Below are 22,191 nucleotides of genomic sequence, written 5' to 3'. Positions count from 1 at the left end.
CGTGGCACTGGAGACTTTCGAGGGTCTGGCCCTACCTCATTAATGCCTCTACTATGGAGTTTCCTTGACAGCACTCTAGGATCCAAGCAAAGGGAGAATGCCACTTCTCCAGTTCAGGCAGCCTAACCCACTCCACCCAGTTTCCCAAGTCAGTACCCGCTTGTCTTGACTTACATAGCAAGCCTATTATATATGTAATATACAAGATTATATGATATATATACATACATATAAATATATAATACTATCTATTATGTCCCTCTAGATGATTCTAGAGAACCCTGACTAATACACCAACAATGATTTATGGTCTTCATCTGCAGCAGTATAGGTGAAAACAGATAAATATACAAATTAATTAATTAATTAATTAATTGAAAACCCACCTACACTTACACACATACACAGTTGTTCATCCTCACCCACTGTGTTAATCTGCAAGCAGCCACTCAAAAGGACTGATTTATCCATATAGTTACAAGTGCTGCAGAACTCTACCCAAATCGTGTGTGGTGGGGCTTGGGTGGAGACAGCAGTTTTCCAGAATTCTTCCAAATGCAGGTTTGACCTTTATTTTTTATTCAGTTCTGTGGTTAGAAGACCATTATCCCATGGCCCAGCAAAGATGCTGATGAGTTTTTGTGACGGCCTTTGAGGATTGTCTGGCAGCATCACTGCCTATATCCTGTATTGTCCATACCTCTGGCCACTGAACTCTCTTTTCCTGTTAACTCTAAGTAAGCAGTTGAATAGTAGTAACCAGCTCTGAGAGAATTTGGCTCTCTTGTTAGGAAGACCTGCATTATGACAGACTTGAGAATTGCTGCCAGGTACAAGACAAATGTGATGCACCAGAGTCATTCATCAAATAAGGGAAAGAGTGACCTTTGCCATCCATTAGGACGAGATGGCAAGCTTTGGCTCAAGCTCCTCTGGAATGGTGTATCCATCCATGTCTGTCCTTTCAGATGGAATCATGGCATTACTAGGAGCCGTTTGGCTGATGTGTCTGGTCCTACATGAATATGTTTTATATGATACAGTCTCTCTTTCTAAAGCCTATCACTGGTGCCCTGCCCCGAGACTCCCTATTTGTGCCTACTATGCTTTGTTCTGACCAAAGTCTTCTTCTGTGAAACAGAAGTCTCCCACCAGAGCTGGCTATCTTTAGTGTGGTCTCCCCCTCCCCCCCCCCCACTTTTTTTCTGTTTTTGGAAACATAAAGCAGACATTTCTTTGACTAATTAGTATTCCAAAAGCAAGCTCAGAAACAAGACAAGGAATCCAGAAAGTCTTTAATTTGTAGAAATGTTTTGGTTTGGATGTAGCCAAGGCAGTTTAAACATATCAGAAGCAAGAGACGAGTGGGGAGCGGCTGTGTGGGCTCAGGAACTAATGGGCAGTAAAGAAAGGGCTGATCATAAAAAAAGATCAGGGGGAAAAAAGACAAAGAGGAGAAGGGGAGTAAGAGAGCATCTGGGGATGGGTAGCATCAGGGTTCATTATGTGGATGTACGCAAATGTCGTAATGAACCTATTTTAAAAATCTGTTGTCTTCTAATTCTTATCCTCCCCTTACTACGTGTGTGTGTGTGTGTGTGTGTGTGTGTGTGTGTGTGTGTGTGTGTGTGTGTTTGTGTGTGCAGATGCTCATGGACACCAGAGGCCAGAGGTGCTGAATCTCCCTGGAGCTGGAGTGACAGCTGCCTGTGATCCACAGGTGCTGAGAACTAAACTCCAGTTCCCTGTAGGAACAGTGCACACTCTTAACCACTGAACCATCTCTCCAGCCCCGAGACCCATATTTTATAATTAATATATACTAATTAAAAAGAATCCTGGCGAGCAGACTTGAAAGCACCTAGTCTCTGCACATGGTGTTTGGGGCTAAGGATGTGGTCTCAGCAAAAATTTAAACATATACTCTTTCAGAAGCAAGAGACGAGTGGGAAGCAGCTGTGTGGGATGAAGAATGCAGAAATGGACCCTGTATCTCCTGTCACAGCCATTTACTTTAGTCTCCTCCTGCCAATATCTCTGAAATCCTAACTCCACCCAAAGAGCTGCTCACCTTGGAGACAAAGCTAGGGCAGGAGAAGGCAAATACTCCTATTGGGCCTGACTGCTGTATACTCTGAGGCAGGGAGGTGAGTACCTTCCTCTTACTTCATTTATAATTGCTTATTTGGAGGATGTTATCTTATGCTACACCGGTCTGTGTAAAGGTACCATGATGCTACACAAGCTGGTTCTGTGCTAAATCTGGCATTCCTGTAACTCCTGTGATGCTATCAGGGTTTCATTTGTTGTTTGATTTTTGTCTTGTTTTGGTTTTTTACATGACTTGGCCTGTGAATAGTACGGCCTTCAATCTCAGTACTTCTCACTTGCTAAAGAACACTTATGTACAAAAATCAAAGAATGAGGTCCAGAGAGATGGCTCCATAGTTAAAAGTCAGTGTTGCTCTTACACAGGAGCTAGCACTGGTCCTCAGCACCCAGGTCACTCTCACAACCTCCAGTAGCCCTAGATCTGGGGACCCAGTGCTCGCTTCTGTCTTCTAGGGGCATCTGCACATGCATGAGCACATGCATACATACATACATACATACATACATACATACATACACATACAGAGACAGAGACAGAGAGACAGAAACAGAGAGAGAGGCAGGCAGGTAGATGACACAGGGGGAGGAGGGGGAGAGAATAAATCTTTTTAAAAAGTTGTACTTGAAAAGTGTTTGATCTCTTGTTGCTCTGGTTTCTGGGACACACTTGCTTCTAGAGAGGTGGGGCTAAATAAGTGGGAGATTAAGTAGAGAGAACAGATTTCTAAAGAACTAAGGATCTTGTAATTATGTCAATGGCCAAACTAGCGCTCTCTCTCTCCCTCTCTCTCTCTCTCTCCCTCCCTCTCTCTCTCTCTCTCTCTCTCTCTCTCTCACACACACACACACACTAACTAACTAACTAACTAAAAACAAAGCACAAAAACCAAGGCTAAACTATGAAACAAACACCAAATTCAACTGGGATGTTTTACAGAAGCTCTCCTTCCTCTGCAAGTTTCATGGGAATTCAGAGTTTTAAAGAGTTTTGGTTTGGTTTGGTTTTTTGTCATCCTAGTTTTTAATTCTTAAGGTTTCTTGACATTAATGTTAACATTTTACCATCTTGCACACGAAAGTGGAGGCATCCACTTTTCTTGATTAACTTTCCAGATCAAATACTTGAAAAGTGAAGGTGATGTTACACACGGACAGGTCTTACCCCCACAGTAAAGCTATGACCAGAGTGTAAAATACATGGGGGGGGGGGGGGTTGCTCTGTGCCCTTCACCCCATACTCAAGGTCAACAGCAGCAGAGCTTCACAGCCCTCAGTCCTGTGGTCTGTATGTTTGTCTTCAAGTCACTGGTACAGCAATCACCGATCGCTCACCGCCACTAAGGGGTCTATGAAATGAGACTCATGCTCTCACTAGGAATGACGTGCTCTTGGGGACAGAAACTGCTGCTAACCTTCAACATACGGAAAGAACAATTGGCTGTTAGAACCTGGGAATGGCTGTGTGGAGAATGAGTCTGACAATAGGAGCCTTTGGTACAAAGAAGCAGCTGAGCCTTTGTGATCAGGAACAGAAGGAGCTGGGGAAGAGAGCCCCCAGACCATGTGTTTCCTGACCTCTGACCTCCTGACAGCATGTGCTATCAGTCAGGCTCGGCTGCTCATAGTCTGCCCTGATCAGCCTCTGGCTTCATGAAGCAAAGCAGAGAGTCCATCTGATGATGATGATGTGGGAAAATTCCACTTGATATCAGGCCAGGAAGATAGTGCCCGTTGTTCTTTGCTTCACTTCACTTCTTCTGCAGGTGAACATAAAAGCTTACAGAGCAGGGTGAGCCATGGATAGAGGCCACACGCCTTTTCCATCTCTCTTTCCCAGCAGTTAGATGGGAGCGAGCCGCAGACCTCTCAGATGGATGATGTAATCTCCATTCCAAGTTTAGCATTCTAAGCCCACTGGATGGTTTGGCAAGACAGTCCCAGCCACTGCTGTTAGAGACGTGGGAGACTGTTTTGCTCCTAACAAGTCTGAAGCAGAACACCCAAGGAAAATTTCCCTTCTTCTTCTAGTTTGTCTACAGATGAGGTTCCGTGTCTCTCTCTATCTGATCCAATCCCTGGCCACCAGAAAGACTATGAGCTTTCAAGAGCATGTCTTACTATCCAATCTCTATGTTTTTGACTGAAACCAAATATCTTGACTTCAGTGTCTCGTGATGGCCATCACCCAAATGTGTTTTTAAGGTTTCGTTCCACTGCTGGTTACTGGTGCCACAAACAGGAAGCTGGGTTTTATTGCTGTGTGTTGTTGTTGTTATTTTTCCCTGTTGTGAAAAAAATGTTTGTGTGCCAATTTTCAGAAATAAGTATTCTAAAACTATCCATGGAACATTCTAGAAGGGACCTAAAGAATGAGAAAGGCTTGTCTAAGTCAGATTTATGTTAGCATCTGGCCTGTGTTTAAATGAGCACGTTAGAAGAGAAGCCTGTGGGAAATCAGCTTAATTAACTAAAATATTTACTGCTGATGTAAAGATAAAAGGGAGACAGAAAAGAAATTAATGTTACAAATGCATTTAACATATGATTGCCTCCTCCCTTTGATGCGAGAGTAAGTAAAGCAAGGAGTGAGCATTCACATTCTATATATAATTTATCACATCTCTCATCCAGTCGTTGAAAACCCATTCAGTATTTATAGTCAGTGTGGTCAGTGTACTTATTTATAACATGGCATATTTTCTAATTGTGTTTAAAGACATTTGCTCACTTTAATATTTAAAGCCTGGTTACAAAAAAAAAAAACCCTCCTCTTTGTATTTTGTGTTTGAAGATCTCCCAAACATTATCAAGAATAAACTTGCACACAATCTTATAAACATGTTTTTGTTCTTCCTGCAACAGGGAAATTATATAAGAAGAATTAAGGTGTGAGGCTGTTAGGCAGGGAGAAGAGTACTCTGCTCTCTTGTTTTCCCTGGCCATGGCTCTCTGCCTCCTATGCCCTACACTCTCTGTGCCAGCTGCTTTTTTCATTGCTGAGACACACCCGACAAAAGCGACTGAAGGAACGATGGCTTATTTTGGCTCATGTCGAAGTGTCAGTTGTGACAACAGCAACAAAGCACAAGACAACTGTTCACATTGAGTCTGCGATCTGGAAGCAGAGAGAGATGAATGGATGCTGGTATCCATGACTTTTTATCAGTTCAAATCACTAGCCCATGAGATGTTATCACCCACATCCAGGCTGTGTCTTCTGACCTCAGGTCAATCTCTCTGGAAGCACCTTACAGAAATGCTCAGAAGTGTGTCTCCTAGAGACTGTAAATCCCAGCTGACAATTAAGATTAATCACCCCATTTCCACAGCCTTCCTTTACTCTCCTTTCTAAATCATCTCCTATGGGTCCATCATTCCTCAACCCTCACCAGTCACTTCATCTGAACATACCTTCTTTGCTCCCTCCTCTGAGCTAGTCTGTAACTTAGAATCCAGTTCAAGACGCAGTTGTCTAACCTATTCAACAAGCCTCATGCGTTCCTTTCCTGTGTTACTTATTCCATTTAAATCTGTTCAGCCTCCCATAGGGAAAGCACACTACTCCAGAAGGTAAGGTATAGAACAGTGGTTTTCTTTCTTTCTTTTTTTTTTTTAAAGATTTTTTTATTTATTTTATGTGAAGAGGACATTGGATCCCACTACAGATGGTTGTGAGCCACCATGTGGTTGCTGGGAATTGAATTCATGACCTCTAGAAGAGCAGCTAGTGCTCTTAACCCCTGAGCTATCTCTCCAGCCCCCAGAACAGTAGTTTTCAACCTTCCTAATGCTGTGACCTCTTAATACAGTCTCTCATGTGGTAACCCCCCACCATAAAATTATTTTTGATGCTACTTCATAACTGTAATTCTGCTACTGTTATGAATTGTAAACATCTGATATAATGATGTCTTAGGCAACCTGGTGAAAAGGTTGTTTGACAATCCCTAAGGGGTCATGACCTACAGGTTGAGAACCACTCTTCTGGGGTCCCAAATATGGCACTAGTCCTGTGAGGCCAATAATAACTTAGAGTTATAGTATGCATAACAGAAAGAAGGATCTGAAGGACTTCCCATTGGAAGAACTAATGTTGACCAAGGTTGCATGGGTCTGAAAGGCTCTCTGGAGAAAGTAGACTGTGCGTGAGCCTTCCCTAAAGGAAGGCAAACAGCCTTTGAGCTCATATCCTACTACATATTCAAGTACATCAGCCCTTTAGAATGTCTGTATGTGATATTGAGGATCAAACCGGGGGCCTGGCACATCCTACAACTTATCTAAGGCCTCATTGGAGAAGATCAGCCAATCAGATCAGCCACAGCCTGAGCTAAAGATGTGAGCTACTCACCCAGGGGAGAGGGAGAGGCAGTGGGAGGAAGAAAGGAAGACAATGGGGAAAGAAAGAGTGAAAGGTGAAAACCAGGAGGCTGGACACAGCTGAGAGGAGACCAGAGGAGGTTATGAGGAGATGGAGAATAACTATCAGGAACTGGAGGGGATGGGAAGCAATAAAGCTTTGAAATAAACACATGTTTATAGGAAAACAACCAATCAGCACACCCAAGACACCAGTTTTCTAGAGTGCTTGCCTGCATAAGCTGGGAGTGTTGCTGCATAGCTCCAATCCCACGTTCTGGAGGCAGAAGCAAGAGGATCAAAAGTTCAAAGTCAACCTTAGCTATATGGCAAGGCCAGCCTGGGCTATCTAATACCCTTTCTCAAAAAATAAACAACACACGGACAAACACAATATAGCAGTAGTTTTCAACCTGTGGATCACAAACCCTTTGGGAAGGAATTGAACTACCTACCCTTTCACAGGGGTCACCTAAGACCACCTAAACACAGATATTTACATTATGGTTCATAACTAGCAAAATTACAGTTATGAAGTAGCAAAGAAAATAATTTTATGGTTGGGGGTTACCACAACATGAGGAGCTGTAGCAAAGGTTAGAAATATTAGTAAGGTTGAGAACCGTTATAATAGAGTATAGTTACTGTTGTAATGCAGGAGTAAAGGGGGTACCTGGTAGACCCATGTCAAGGTCTTTCCCTGAGAAATCATGCCATGGGACAGACCTGATATAAGGAGAGTTTATTATAGAAGAAGGAGGGGGAGCAAGGACCTAGAAAAGGGGTAGAGGCATAGGAGGGCGGCAGAGAAGACAGAAAGAAAGAGAGGCTGGCCAGGAATGTGGGAGCTGAGAGGGGGTAGAGAGAGGGATAGGGGGTAGAGAGAGGGATAGGGGGTAGAGAGAGGGAGGGACACATGGAGAGAGAGGGAGGTAGAGAGAAGTAGGTGCTGAGGAAATTGAGAACATAGAAGTAGGAAGGCCATTGTGGACCACATGCTTAGAAAAGCTGACTCAATGAAAGTAGTACACATCTGCTCAGAATGATGAAGAAGTCAGTTTGGACATAGAATGCAGAACAGAGGGTCATTCTTGCAGAAGGGAAGAGGGAAGCCACAAAACAACTTGTCCCCAAGACACTGCAGCAGACTGTCACACCAGCAGTGCCACGGCTGCCCCCCTTAAGGCTTCTTGGCTGAAAAAGCAGTAGAGCAAATAGTTTGGATATCACTATCCCAGAGAGACTTCTGATAAATTAAAAGCCACCTTGGCAGGAGGCAGCACTCTGAACGCACATGGTATAACAAAAGGTTCTTTGTAGCATAAACAAGGGCTTCAGGTAAAGGCTTTAGCGTGAGCTCAGGGAGGAACAGAAACTCTCTGACTGGCATCTCATTTGCTCTCCTCACCACACACAGCAAAGTACAGTCAAAAGAACATGGCTGTGGGGCTCTGTCGGCCCAAACTCATGCATCTGAGTCTTCCCTCTCCTCAGAGTGTGCAGCCATTGGTAAATCGCTGTACTTCTTGGCTTGTAGTCATAGAATGGAGACAGGAGTCCCTAGTATGGGAGCCTGGCAGAACTGAATAGCCTAACAATCTGTGTGTGTGTGTGTGTGTGTGTGTGTGTGTGCTCACCTGAATATTGGAAAAGAAGCTGACAGAGAGGGGACAACGCATAGCTGAAGGAGGAAGCTGGCCCTCCTGAAATCAAGATGGGGAATGTGTGGGCCTCCCCCACTAGCAGTCGTATCCACGATATCTAACCTGGGCATATGGACACCTCTTAGAATGACAGGCTTGTTCTGGCAAGATGGCTCAGGAAGCAGGTAAAGGTGTTTGCATCTAAGCCTGATGACCTGGGTTCAATTCTCAGGATCCATATGGTAGAAAGGAGGAGAATACTCCCTCAAGTTGCCCTTTGATCTCAGCACAGACCGTGGAATTCCTCCCTCCACACACACATACAGGATAAATAAATGTGTGTGTGTGTGTGGGGGGGGGGCTTATTATTGATAGCGAGAGGTCCCATATACAAAGCTTCCTAAATTAGACACAAAACTAACAATAGTTAATAATCCCAGTATTGGGGAGGCTGAGGCAGGACATTACAAATTCAAGACCCTGTTTGAGTGGGGAACACTGCTTACTGGTTTGCACTCCCAGACTTGCTGAGATACCATCGCTATACAGGAGGACCAGGAGCAGCAAGGAAATTGTAATATGTAGCTATTTTGCATAAGTCTTGGTATGTTTCCCAGTCATAAGACTCATAACGTTGACATTCTTTGACTTTGCAAGAATGCTAGAAGCTCTTTGTTGTGTAAAGTACATGGTGTTTCAGCAAAAAAATAGAGGTGATGTAAGCAGACTGGTCACAAGGGCTTTCAACCTGCTTGTGCCTGGCCCAGCCTCTACTCCTCCAGCTAATGAGATCCTGGCCAGTAGCCCTGTGCTGCCATCCTGCTCAGGGACACTTGCCTTCAGGAATTCTCCCCACTTCTCCTGCATCTTCAAGCTCTCAGCAAGCTTCACCAGCTTACCAACACATTGCTTGTAGCTTCTGTCATCTTAAAAATCCATCTGAGGCAGAAAGAATATAAGAGTAAGAAGACCAGGAGGAATTCTGGGTAATAGTGTCTTCTGGAAAGGCCAGAGAAGTTACACCCATGTGCTCCCGACAGCTACAGTTGCATGCAGAAGCTCTGTGCAAGAGCACAGCAGTCACTAGCCTAGCATAGAGCGGGAGGTACTCACAAGGCCCCAGTCTGAGTTGAAGAGCCATTGGCAGTTGATGGATATCAAAGGAGGGTCAGGTTTTTTTCTGGAAGGAGAACATCAGTCAATTGCCCACGCTGTCAGTCGTACACCTGGGTGCATATGGGCAATACCAAGTGGCCCCAGGAGAATGTATGCCACGATGATAATTATAGAAAAAGAGAACATGGACTTTAGAGAGACATGTGAGGACATGAGAGGAGTTGGAGCTGGGGACGGAATCTTGGATATGATGAAATACACAGTACTTATGGATGAGATGCCCCAAAAGAACAGAAAACCTTCTTTGCTGTTCTTCCAACATCCCTGGAGTCTGCTTCTGCCTCTGAGCTTTTGCAGGTGCTCCTCTGCCTGGACCGGCTGGTCTCCGATTTCATGATGTCTGAATCTCTCACTTCCTCAGTTATTCAAATGTAAACAGCTCGAAAAAGTCTGTCCTACTTTCTTGCTTCATTTTTTCCTTCTCCTTAACATCTATCACTATGTATTTTATTTTCTGGTTTATTTTTTCTCTTTGTCAATATAATGAAGGTCCTAAAGGGATGGATGATATTCTCCAGCCCATGCAAAATGTTAGTCCAGAATCCAGGACAGTAATTGGCACATACTATTTGTTGAGTGGTTGAATTTATTACTATGCATTTGGACACCTGAAGACATGCTGTTTGGAGGGAAAGGTGGTAGAAATCTACTCTTTAAACTTATCCCAGACTTGTACTACTCAGTAACTTTCCACACCTCGGTCAAGAGTAGTATCTTTTTGTTTTTTGTTTTTAGTTGTGTGCCAATGACAGGCCTCCAGCCAGAGAGCTGCCCACCCCAGGAGAGAGCCAACTATGTGGCTCTAGAATTAGCAATAAAACTATAATGAGTATACTGCCAAGCAAGAGACCCTGGCTGAATGGAATTGCTCCTCAGTGATTTATAACATCAGTGGGACAGGATAACACCAGGCAGCGAGGAAAAACAGCCATGAAAAAGTATATGGACTTCTTGTGATTATGGTTATGGCTACGGCTATGGTTATGGATGGGAACATCTGTTCTGTCATGTTTGTGACCCAGTGACATTTTACAAACTCAGAGACCTGAACTCAATTAGGGTTAGTGTCCCTTTTATACAAATCAAACATGACCGGAAGGGCCTCAGTTTCTGGAGGATGGAACCAGCACCCAGGTCTAAGAGATTTATAAAGAGTAAGACTGTAGCATCTTAACCTACAAAGGCCTTCCAGAAAGCTCTCACTCCAAATATTAATTAAGTGATTATCTCTGTGATATTCATAAGTCTTTCAACTATCTTAAAATCAGTGTCCACATCTGGGATCTATTTTCACTTGCCTTTCTGTCTGTCCCTCTGTCTCCATGTTTCTTTCTCTCTCTGTTGTGTCTGTCTCTCTGTCTTTCTCTGTTGTCTCTGCCTTTCTCTGTATCCCTCTGTCTATGTTCTCCTCCTCTCTCTCTTTCTCTTTCTCTCTCTGAGACAGAGTCTCATTCTGGCCTCCCCCTGTCTCAGCCTCCTGTGTTGGGATGAAGGAGTGAGCCATCACTACTTGTTCCTTACATTCATTTGATATAATGCCATTGTTTTCTCTCAAAATAAAAGGATAATTCTTGTCCTACACACTTCATATTTTACTTATGAGAAGAAAATGTAATATCCCTGAAAGTTTTGATTAGCAAACACATTGCCCTTACAAAGATTATTCTTACTATTCATTCTCTGCTAAGTTTTCCCTTCTCTCCCACCCTTCCTCTGCTCTCCTCCCCTCCCCCTTCCGTTCCCCTCTCCTTTTCTCCTTTCTTCTTCCCTTCTTGATTTTATTTCAAGACAGGGTCTCATGTAGCTCAGGCTAGCCTGAAACACCCTATATAGCCAAGGATGACCATGAACTCTTGCTTCAGCCTCCCCAGGGCTAGGATTACAAGTACATGCCACCATTCCCAGTGGTAAGATATTACCATGCCCAACATATTATAAAACCTCAATTAAGGGCAAATTTAACTATTCTAATACATAAATACTTAGATAATTATCACATGAGATTTTATAAGGCAACCCTTCTCTAAAGATCTCTTTTGGTTATGACTGTTAAGTGGGATATGCTAGACAAGATAACTCCAATGAGATTAAGGAACTTGAATAGAAACTGAAGAGTTCAGAAGATGTGTGAAGAGTTCAGAAGAGCCCAGCTTCATGAGTGGCTTAATCGAGCTGAAATCATATTGCCAGATTTGAATGGTCTTTCTGTAGATCAAATTTCTTTATATTAGCTATCCTTTATATCAGGTTTTCCAGCCTTTTATAGTCATATGGTATCTTTTGGCAGCTTCCCAGACTATCTCCTTCCAAGTTAGAAAACAACTGGAATGAATTATCAGACGTTGTCTCCCTTGTGTTAGTAAACACACAACAAGTCACATACAAATCTTTTGGACCAATTCTTGTGACCAAAGGAAATATGTTATTTGACTTAGCCTGGGGAAGATTCTTGTCTTGTCCATCAGCTTTAAGTGTAGATCCTTCCAATCTGTGGTCCATGAAGAAAGGAGACAGGATGTATGTGTCCCCAGAGAAGAACCAGGCCCCTGACTAAGGTGGCTTATGGTTAAGGATGTATCCCCTAGAACATCTTCCCCAAGAATGAAGTAAAAGTCTTAGAAAAGAGTTAGATACATTTTTCTTTTGTATTCCCAATACTTGGAAAGTTCCAACTTTTTTTCTTTAATTGAAAATAGATTTTTTTCATAAGACATATTCTGATTATGGTTTCCCATCTCTCTATTCCCAGTTCCTCTCTACCTCCCCTCCCATCTGAATCCACACCCTTTCTGTCTCTCATTTGAAAACAGGCATCTAAGAATAATAATAAAATACAATAATATAAAACAAAAAAAAAAAACCCAAAATCAAATTGGAACAGGACAAAATGAACAAACAGAAGAAAACCAAAGAAAAAGCACAAGACACACATATAGACACAGAAGACACACATATTTCACACACAGGAATCCCACAAAAACAAATAAATCAAAAACCCAGAAGTCATAATAGATCTGATCTGATAAGAGAACGATTAACGAAGTAGAAGTAGGAAGATAGACCTTGGAGAGTCAAGGTTCGCCCTGGGGAGACGAAGAGCTGGGTGTTAGTAGCTATCCTTTGGGGTGAACATGAAACCCATGGTCTTCTCAGGATAACATGAGTCTTAGGCATGAAGACTATGCTGTACCTTCAGACCTAACTGAGGCAAATAGAATAACATTTGATTACTGTTGGTTTTACCACTGCAGGCAGCTCCAGTATATCTTGTGTGGGACTTATGACTGTGGTGATCTTCTAACTTTTGTTAACTTTAAACCACGAAGACACAACTAATTGTATTTGCTGTTATCAGTACTCTTTAGCTTTGTGGCTAGTTTGGGGACAAAGCTACTTTTCTGGTTTATTTTTAATTTAAATTTGTATTGGAATGTGTGTGTGTTCATTCGTGACACAGTGTGTATGAGGGTCAGAGGGAAACTTCCAGGAGTCAGGTCTCTCCTTCTACCATATGGGTTGTCGGGATCAAACCCAGGCCATCAAACTTGGCAGCAAGAGTCCTGACCCACTGAGCCATCTTGCAGGCTCTTGGCTTACTTTTAAGCAGTGACAGATTGAGGGTTACCTGCTGGCGCATTAGCAGTGGAAACTGTTAAGATGCCTTTTTGGGACTCTGGTCTACTCCTCACCTACCCCAACACGTGCATATATTTCACAAGAAGAACAGTCATCAGCTCTCACTGTTGCTGCTTCTAAAGTCTCCGGATGCCAAGAAAGCAATGCATCCCTTTACAAGGCAAATAAGCAAGCTGCTGGGCCACCAGAGCACATTAACTGGTGTTAATAGAAAGCTTTGAGTTTACAGAGGGAAGCTAAATCTCTCTCAAGAGCTGGTGCAGCCTGTGGTGTTTTTCTTGTTCTGGCTTTCAGGGAAAGCTGACTGGAACAGACCAGCTATGCCACTGACAACTAGGAAAAGGGTTGCACGTCAGAGCATCGGATATTTTCTGGGACACTATAGAGAAATATCATTTGCCCAGTTCAGGGAGAACCCAGTCTTTCCTCCAAGAGCAAATTAAATATAACTTTGTGGGTTTGGTGGTTAGCTGCCAATGAGAAGACTGATCTCTGAATTAATAGTTCGTGACAGGATGGCTCTGGAGCTCTTGGCAGAGAGCAGAGTTTCCAATATGAACACTCCGTATGTCAAGTAAGGCAAATGTGCACCATGGTCCATATTTACTGGTAATATTTGCATAAAGGATTAGATCTGTGATTCAGTTCAATGCAATGTTTCCCAAGATGAAGAAGATGGTATGAATTACCTCAGCATGAATATGGTAATGTAGCTAGTATCACTAGGAATCCTGTGAACGGATTAACTGTGGAGGATGTACCACCACCAGTGTGACAGGTTTGCACGGGGGGGGGGGTACATTCTGCTGTGAACATGAAGATCCTCTGAGGCATCTGAGAGCTGAATCTTATAAGGAAAACTCTGCCACAAGAAGATTCAGTTAAGCTGTCAGGCCATTAAATAAATGGTCTCTTATAATTCGTTTATACTTCTACTGAGCTCAACATCTCAGTGAAGAAGGGGAAATTTCAACTGCCAGAGGGAGATGGGAAAAGGTTATGAAGTCTACCACGGTGACTGGTATTCATCTTATCTTAATTTTTCTAAACATAGGGGAGAAAAATACATCAGTTAAAATAGCTATGTGAGCCCTTTGTTAGTTAGCCAAATTTACACCTTTCCTATAATAATTTCTACTGAGAACTGGGACTCAACTTCTGCAGTCGCAAAAGTCTGACTTCTTATGTTCTCTATTGCTTTCATTGTGATGCCTGTTGATGTTATGAGACCGTAAGCTGATACCTTGTGTGAACACAAAACTCAGACATAGGAAAAGGGAGAACACTGTGACGTTTGAGGTTTGTATTATTTCTGTTGCCAACTATTGTCCTGCCTAAATAGTTTTGATTTGTGGGGGAGGGGAAAAGGGGGGGGGTTGGGCGATTATTAAATTTTTATCCCATAATATATGTCATCAGAACTACTAGTAGCCAAGTTTAGTTAACAACGTCATACTCAAAAGCCACCATTCCAGCCAATTCTGATACTTCAACTGGTTCAAACTAGCTGCTGTCCATGGAGGCTCATATCTGGCCATGCCTACACTCCCATACACAAAATGGTGAGAAGAAATTGCTGCACAGAGGCAGTGTGGCCTTTATTTATTTATAATGAGATTGACAAATATACCCAAGGCAAGCTTTCCCTGTCTCCAGAGAGATAGTCATGTAGCATTTATCAAAGAAAGGTGGGTAAGTGTCATGATGAAATGTGCAGATGCAGGGGGCAGATGCGGAGACCTACACTGCCTGTTAGCTTTGTGAGTGCAGATATGGTACCAAATCTCTGATCTAGTTTTCTCTCCAATATAAGAGTAGTACTAGTGTCTAATTCTATAGTGCTTTGAGAACTGAATAAGGCTGAGAACATAAAGTTCTTAGTTTAAAACTCCTAGTTAGTGAGTAATAAATATTGATTATTATTACTATTGTTATTATTTATTATCTGAATCACCTGAAATATACACTGTTGGTCTTACAAATTAGCAACTATAAAAGGAGAACACATCTATAATAATGTTTGCAAATGGTTATCTCCATGCATTCAGAGAAAAAGGTAACCACTCTCATCCACACAAATATTGACTCTCAGAAACCCAATGTTTTTATTCCAAGGGTGAGTAGGATTGGTAGGAGATTTAAAATTGGGAAGTCACCCAATGCTTTTTCTGGGATCACCTCAGTGGGACACCTAGTTTTATGTTGAATATGCTGTTGTAGAAAAAGCTTCTAAAAGGTCCTGGGCAAGCTGTGGAGACAAAGGAGGAGCGTGCAATTTCCCCAAACATCACACACACACACACACACACACACACACACACACACACACACACACACACACACGCGCGCGCGCGCGCGCGCGCGCGCGCGCAATGCATACTCTCACACTGTCGGAAACAGAACTGAATTTCTCTTTCAACCAGTACAACTAGCTCTTTGTAAGTCTGGACTGCTGAATTTGCTGGAAGGCTCCCATTCACTGCAGTAGCTTTCAAAGTGGGGTGGAGGGGAAGTGATAAAATGAGAAGATTCTATCCTTGTAGCCTGGACTGAGCCAGGCATATGCTTGGGACCACTGGAAGCAGCCAGAAGCTTTCACAGTCTAAATGAGCCCCCTGAAGACCTTGGGAGCTACTGATCATCTGTCATTGCCAGGGACAGAGACAGAGAGGAGGCCAGGTTCCCAGGCAGCTGCTGTGGCCACATGGGGTTATTTTTGCCCGGCACAAACAAGGGTCAATAACACGTCTTTTTCTCATGTGGTGTCAATCCACAAACACATTTTAAAATGTGTGTCCCCATTTTAAAAGAAAAAAAATTCATGTTTACTTTCTGTGAAACTTGATGGTGAGCCTAAAAGAAAGGTATACATTTTCTTCTTGCTCAGGCTGATAACCTATGAGAAATTGGAATTGCCTTTGGTGGAGTGAAAGTAGAAATGAGGGAACCTTAAGCTGGTTTCTGGAGGCCTTTGTCATCTGACACACTGGACGCCTCTGCCAAGGTGGCCACTACAGTATGATTAATGGGTATCAATCATGCCCTGGGCTCAGGTGGTATATGGTGGGTCATCGAGGCTGTGGCCTGAAAATGGAATAAGAAGGCCTTTTAACAGTGTGGCCGTTGCTAATGAGGGGCAAATGTGGCCACTTCTATATGTGAGGATGCTGGTCCCATCTGTTCTGCAGACAAGGATTTAAAGCCAAGGCTCAGCTTTTGTAGGAAGCCTCCGTTTGGACTCTTAGAAGATGTTCCACGTGGACCTTTCTTTTCATCGTTGAGGTTGTTTGCTATTGATGTTGACGGCATCATTAATATTTTTCATGTCATTTTGGTCCCAAGACTTACTAGGGCTAAGGAGATCTCCAAATATGAGGCCTCTCTCTGCTTTTATTATGAAACTAATTCCATGGCAAACATTCTAGAAAATTCTGCCTGTGAGTATCTCTGTACAGTGGAGTAGCTTCTCTGTTCCCCATCTGCCTCAGCTTACTTTCAACTGAGGAACAGAAACCAGACCTCCAAAGGCTGACTTTCTGGAGGCTTTACTTTCTTGGAGAAGAACATTAGGACAGCCAACTTAACCTTTCTAGTAGCTTCTGAATCAGGCAATTCACTTTTTCTTGTTTTTGTGGGCTTGTTCACTTTTTTTTTAGTCATGCAAGAAGAGGCTGCTTTGTTCTGTTTTAATCATACTTACCTAAATTTAAATTTAAAATTAAATTCAAATTTACCTGAAGTTAAAGCCTAGGGAGAGGAAAAGTAAGTGCTAAACGAAAAATAAAGAATGAATAAAAAAATGAATGCAGCCTGAATCTTTCTCTCAGATTCCACATCCGGATTCCTAAAGTAAGTAAGCAGATACAGGACCTTTCTCACCTGTCCTCCCAGCTCCAGTTCTGCACAGAGACGAGCTCATACCCCTTGTTGTCTTTAAATATCTATTAGGGGTTTCTACCCAGTTCAGACCATCTAGTTCCCAGATAAAAAGACACAGAAACCTTTAGGTTTATAATAAGCTTAAAGCACTGGATCTAGGCAGGTATGAACCCTCTATGCTATTTTGTCTACTTCCCTGTGATATCACTCGCCATGTTCCACCTGGTCCAGGGCTCACGGCCACGAGCTCATGATCCACACTACCCCATGGTGACCTCTTTCTTCCTCCTTGCTCTCCTCATGGTCCCTGCCAAAGACTTCAAGTCCTGGGAAACTTTCTCTACCCTCTCTCCTCAGCCCAGGCTGTAGCTAACTTTATTAACCAATCAGGGATAACTTGGGGGCAAAGTTTATACAAAAGCTGGTGTATGTGGGAATTTGCTCCTTGGGGCTACCAGATCTTGGGATACAGTATTTAGCATTTGAATACATAGCAGCACCAGACCAACCCCCTACACTCCATAGCCCCCATAATGAATGCTCTGTAAGAACCTTTGCTAATGGACACACCTTTGAGTATATAGAGATTAATGATTGTAAAATTGACTCCACAGGCCACTAGTAATGAAATTGACCATATCCAATTTTGAAAGGTCTGAGACCTCCAAGAAACTGCAAATCAGCAGTGAGAAGGTGGTGCTTCTGGCAATGAGAAGCCCAAGCTAATATTGGTCCAGTGAAGTGTTGCAGAACTGGGTGGGTTAGGTTGACATTGTCACGCTAGGTGAAAGGTCAGCCTGAACAAGAACTGTGTGAACAGTTTTAGGCCTAGCGGAGCACTTGCAGTTCCTAAAGAAGTGATTCTATACCAAGATATTTACTGATACACTAATTGTGTAAGACACAAGAGAAAGAGAATACTGAAGGCTGTTCCCTCCCTTTCGATGAAGAAGAAACAACAGCCCCCAAACACTAGCAAAAGTAGTAGCAGAGATATAAATATTTACTGAGTATTTACTAGGTTCCTACACAGTAAGTCACACATTTAATATTCGCTGTATTAATGACTTCTCACTAGAAGTCAAACAGGAGACACTGTTATGATTGTCTCAGTCACACAGCTGCATACACTAAAATGTTCAAAAAGTGGATCTAAGAGTAGAGCCTCCACTGTTCACCAAAGTTGCAGCTATCTCTTACATAATCACACAACCGAGAGGAGGAGAAATGGGGCTTTGAAGGTCAAGGCTTTCCTTGTCTGGGAGTCTCTTAAGTAACATAGCTAATTCCCCAACTAATTGGAAAACCTTACCTGCTTTTGAAACAAGGTCCCGTGTACCCTAGGCTGGCTTTAAACTCCCTCTGTAGCAAAGGATGCCTCCTACTTCTACCTGCTGAGTGCTGGGCTCACAGTCTTGTAGGACTCTACCACGACACCTGGTGATGACCCCAGGGTCATTTGTGCTAGGAAAGCACTGCATCAGTTGAACCTAACCGGACCGATTGGTATTAACGAGTGACTTGAATCCTTCACCCTGCCTGTTCATGCTCTTAGCCACCATTTCCCCTGGTGCAATTAGAAGCTTCATCAGTATGAGCCTTTTTCCCCTCAAAGAACACAGAAGCAACTGAAAGCGCAGCTGTCCCTCCACCTTCTTGGTTAGCATCTTCAGGCTCCCATCAAACCTTTGGGGGCAGGGGTTTTATACTGAAACTTTGGGGTCACCTTCCTGGCTGACACAAGTAATTTGCAGTACCCAAAAGTTGGACCCATAGGCCAAGTGACTAAATGCTAAGGTGTGAAGCACTGAGGGAGACCTGTGAGTCCTGTCTCCTGTTCTCATTCATGCAAGTCTATCTCCCCTCACACTGCTGCAGTGTGGCATTTAAAATTCAGCTGAGAAAAGATTGTCCATGCATTTTTCTCAAGCTGGAGCTGCATGTGTCCAGGCATAAGGGCATGGGGTAGTGGAGGTTGGGAGGCAGGGGGATGCTCCTAGTTGTCAACAGTTTGATGGCAAATACCCTTTTAAAGGCTGACTTCTGGAAAACCTGATCTTCCTATTTCCTCCCCACTCCCTGTCTTGTTGACTATTTCTTCGTGGCTTTATTCTCAGCAATTCCACTTTTTAAAATTGAACATGTGCTTAACAATAACAGCAGCTAAAGAGTAGTGTGTGTTCTCGATTGATTTTTAATGACTTTTCATGGAAAAAAAAGATTAGCTCAGAAGGACAAGCAGAAACAGAACGTTCTGCCTCCTTTTCTCCCATAGACACATAGGGCTTGGTTTGGCTCCTTGTAATTTTCCTTTTGGAGCCTTAGCATGTATTTTGTGGGCTGTCTCCTCCCCCCCCAACCTACCCATTTGGTTTAGCATCCTCAGTTTGACCAGTCTCCAACTGGCTCTCATTTTCATGATGCATTAATAGAAAAACAAACACTCAAATAATTTGTCCTATTACTGATGTTTGTCCTCTCTTCCATCTTCCTCCCCGACTCCACTAGCTCTCAGGGCAGCATGAATACCAAAGGCTAAGAGTCGCACTAAATGAAGCTTCCTTAACTGGGCAGATCCTAAAGTAGAAGAGATATATGTCTTTACTTGGCCATCTTATCAGTTAAGGAGTCTGATGACATGGGAGGGTTGCACTTCTGCCTCATGGGAAATGGCACCATCTTTTTTTTCCCTTTCTCTAGACATGTTATTCATCATCTAAATTTGAATATGTGAGACATAAGAACCCAGAGTTACATTCCCTGGTGCATTTCTATAGCAACTGGAGTATAGTGCTATCTTCAGGAGAGCCGCTCAACATGTGTGCCAGCACAGATGCTGGAAGTCTTAGAAATTACCAATGAGACAAAGTGGAGAATGATGTGTAGGAGAAAGAAGCAGTGGGTTATTGTGGAGACCTGGGCTGCCCGAAGCCCCCACACATCACCAGAATACAGCGCCATGCCGTCTTCTGATTTCTATAGAAAACATAGGGGAGAATCCCAATGAATGAACAAGAAAGAGAATATTTTTCAAACACACTGAATTACATACCCAGAAGTGTAATTGCCTTTGAAAATGAAAAAACAGGGGGAACTGTGATCCAAATTTGATATCATTTAACTTAAAAATATGCTTAAGCACACACGACCATGATGGAATCAACAGAACGGAGGAAGTGTTTGCTCACAAGGGCTTGGGCATGAACGGAGTTGATCTGAGTGGATTGGGAGTGGAGTGGGTGGGGGGTGTCATGTTCCTGCTCTGCAGTCCTTCAGGCAGCCTGGAAGCCATGGCACCTCCCTGCTTGTGTCTAAGTCTGCAATGCTGCAGGAGGGAGATTTTGAGGCCTCCAGCTGTGGAGGCAAAGTAACAACGAGGGAAGCAGAAGGAACATGGAAAAGGGCTTTACAAATTAAATCTGCCCTCTGGACCACAGGCTCCACTTTCAAAAGAAAGCCACAACTCTAACTGCTTAGGAAACCACTGGAGCAGAAAGGCTGTAACCGTTGAAGAATTAGCTCTACACCACAACAAGATGCTGAACATTGTCCAACTCAGTCTCCTCAGCTGTCAAGCTGGACATCAGGTGTCGGCTGCTGCCCTCCATGGGAAGGCTCTTTGGAATAATGTAGGTGAAGTTCATAATGCAGAGTCCCCTGAGATTGTGGGTTGCTGGATGTGTGCCTTACTTAAGGATGTCACAGCCAGTGGTCACAAACTGTGCTTTGAAACAATAGAAATTTATTCTTTAATCATTCTAAAGGGATAGCTTACAACCAAGCTACTGGCAAGGCCCTGGATGTTCCAGGTCCTGATCATCTATTTATTCTAAATAATAGTAAATATACAATGGAATTCAGTTTGAGTCTAAGTGGGGTTTTGGGTTCTGATGGCATGTTCTTTCATTCTCACAGGACTCTTATAAGGCAGAGATATACTCCTCTTTACCTTTAAGACAAAGAAACATGTGATTCAAGCATTTATATGACTCCTCCAGGGTTTGTCGCTAGTGGGCAGAAGATGAGTCAAATCCAGGTGTCTCTGGGAGGCCCATGCCTACAGTAAGCCAAGCCCTGCCAGGTTTGTGTAGGAGAGGGAAGAGAGGAGGGAACCTGTAAAAGAATCTTTTATTCTCCTATTGCAATTGTTCTCTCTGAGGTGTACTGCCTTGGTCTGCTAACCTAGGCTTTGTTCTCGAAGCTTCCAGCCTCCCTACAATCTTATCTAGGCCAAGAATGTTTTCTACCCCTGAGACTTACTGCTGAATAAGCTCTAAGCTCATTCTTTCTAGCCCTTTTTGGACTCCGACTGAATGATTCAACTCAGCTGTTCTAGTTCAAACTCCTCCCCAAGCTGACTGTCTCAGTCTGGCTTCTCTCTGTCGGCCTCTCTGCCTGGCCTCATACTAACTTTGGCAATCTGTTCTAATCTTTTGGCTCATTCTCATTCTCTGGCTCAGTCTGTCTTCATCTGTGTCTAGCTTGTCCTCTCTCTGCAACCTGTCTGGATAAACCTGCCTTCTTCCTCTCTTTGTACTGCCTCTTAAGTACCTACCCTTTCCTCTTCTTGTGAGAGTGAGGCATATCCTACTCTTTCAAATCTTTTCTCTGACTTATCACTTTGCCTGCCACTCAATTAGATATCACATTCAAACATGAGTGCTTCCTTCTACATACTAACTTTACTTTCATTGTTTGGGATTAAATGTTTGTGCTAAGAGCATGTCTGTATTCTATCCAGAGAGATTAAAGGTGCGTTAAGTACTGAGCCATACCACAACTAGAAACAGGTATTTTCAATAAATAACACAGTCTTGGGGTTCACAGTGTGGTCAAATATCCTGCAACCAGCAGGGGCCAGAAGAGAAAAGCTTCTTATCAGGAAGGAGGGCTCAAAGCCCTAAGAAGAAAGATCATGTGACCAATGAATGATCTGCCATTGCTCTGCCCCCATCTTTCCTATATCCTTCTGTGTCGGCATGATCTCTCTCAGATGCTAATGGACAGTCTGTGTCTGCCTACCTTGGAGAAGGTGGTGGAACCTGCAGTATGGAAAGTTTTCAGGACAGCATTTACTAGAAGGTCTGGCTTGTCCGTAGCTATGCACTCAAGTACAGGCCCCTCCTCTGTGTGGTTTTGGTTCTTGAGTAAGGAGTCATGTATGCATAGTCATGTGACAGGGAGCCTTTCTTCCCACTTGCAAGTTGCAGTGAAGAATTCTGCATCCAAGACTACCGGCTACTAAAAATACTCACCAGTCATTGCATACAGCTGCTTAAATATTCCTAAATTACTTCTATTTCAGTTAGGACATACCAGTTACTAAAGAGAAAATTCTAGGTCAAGAAAAACAATTGTCCATGTGTTTGAGGAGGAAATAGTGCAA

At 43.1% G+C, this 22,191-nt stretch overlaps 1 long non-coding RNA gene across 1 annotated transcript in view; it reads left to right on the top strand.

Moving 5' to 3' along the window:
- The first annotated feature begins 2,035 nt into the window (after nucleotides 1–2,035).
- LOC143441736 (uncharacterized) overlaps nucleotides 2,036–22,191 on the top strand; it is a 45,338-nt gene continuing 25,182 nt past the window's right edge. The window contains exon 1 of the long non-coding RNA XR_013109386.1: nucleotides 2,036–2,147. This is a non-coding gene — a long non-coding RNA (uncharacterized LOC143441736). The remainder of the gene's footprint in view (nucleotides 2,148–22,191) is intronic.

This window comes from Arvicanthis niloticus, chromosome 3 (assembly GCF_011762505.2).
Source record: "Arvicanthis niloticus isolate mArvNil1 chromosome 3, mArvNil1.pat.X, whole genome shotgun sequence".
NCBI classification, from domain to species: Eukaryota; Metazoa; Chordata; class Mammalia; order Rodentia; family Muridae; genus Arvicanthis; species Arvicanthis niloticus.
This window is presented reverse-complemented; position numbering and strand designations above follow the sequence as displayed.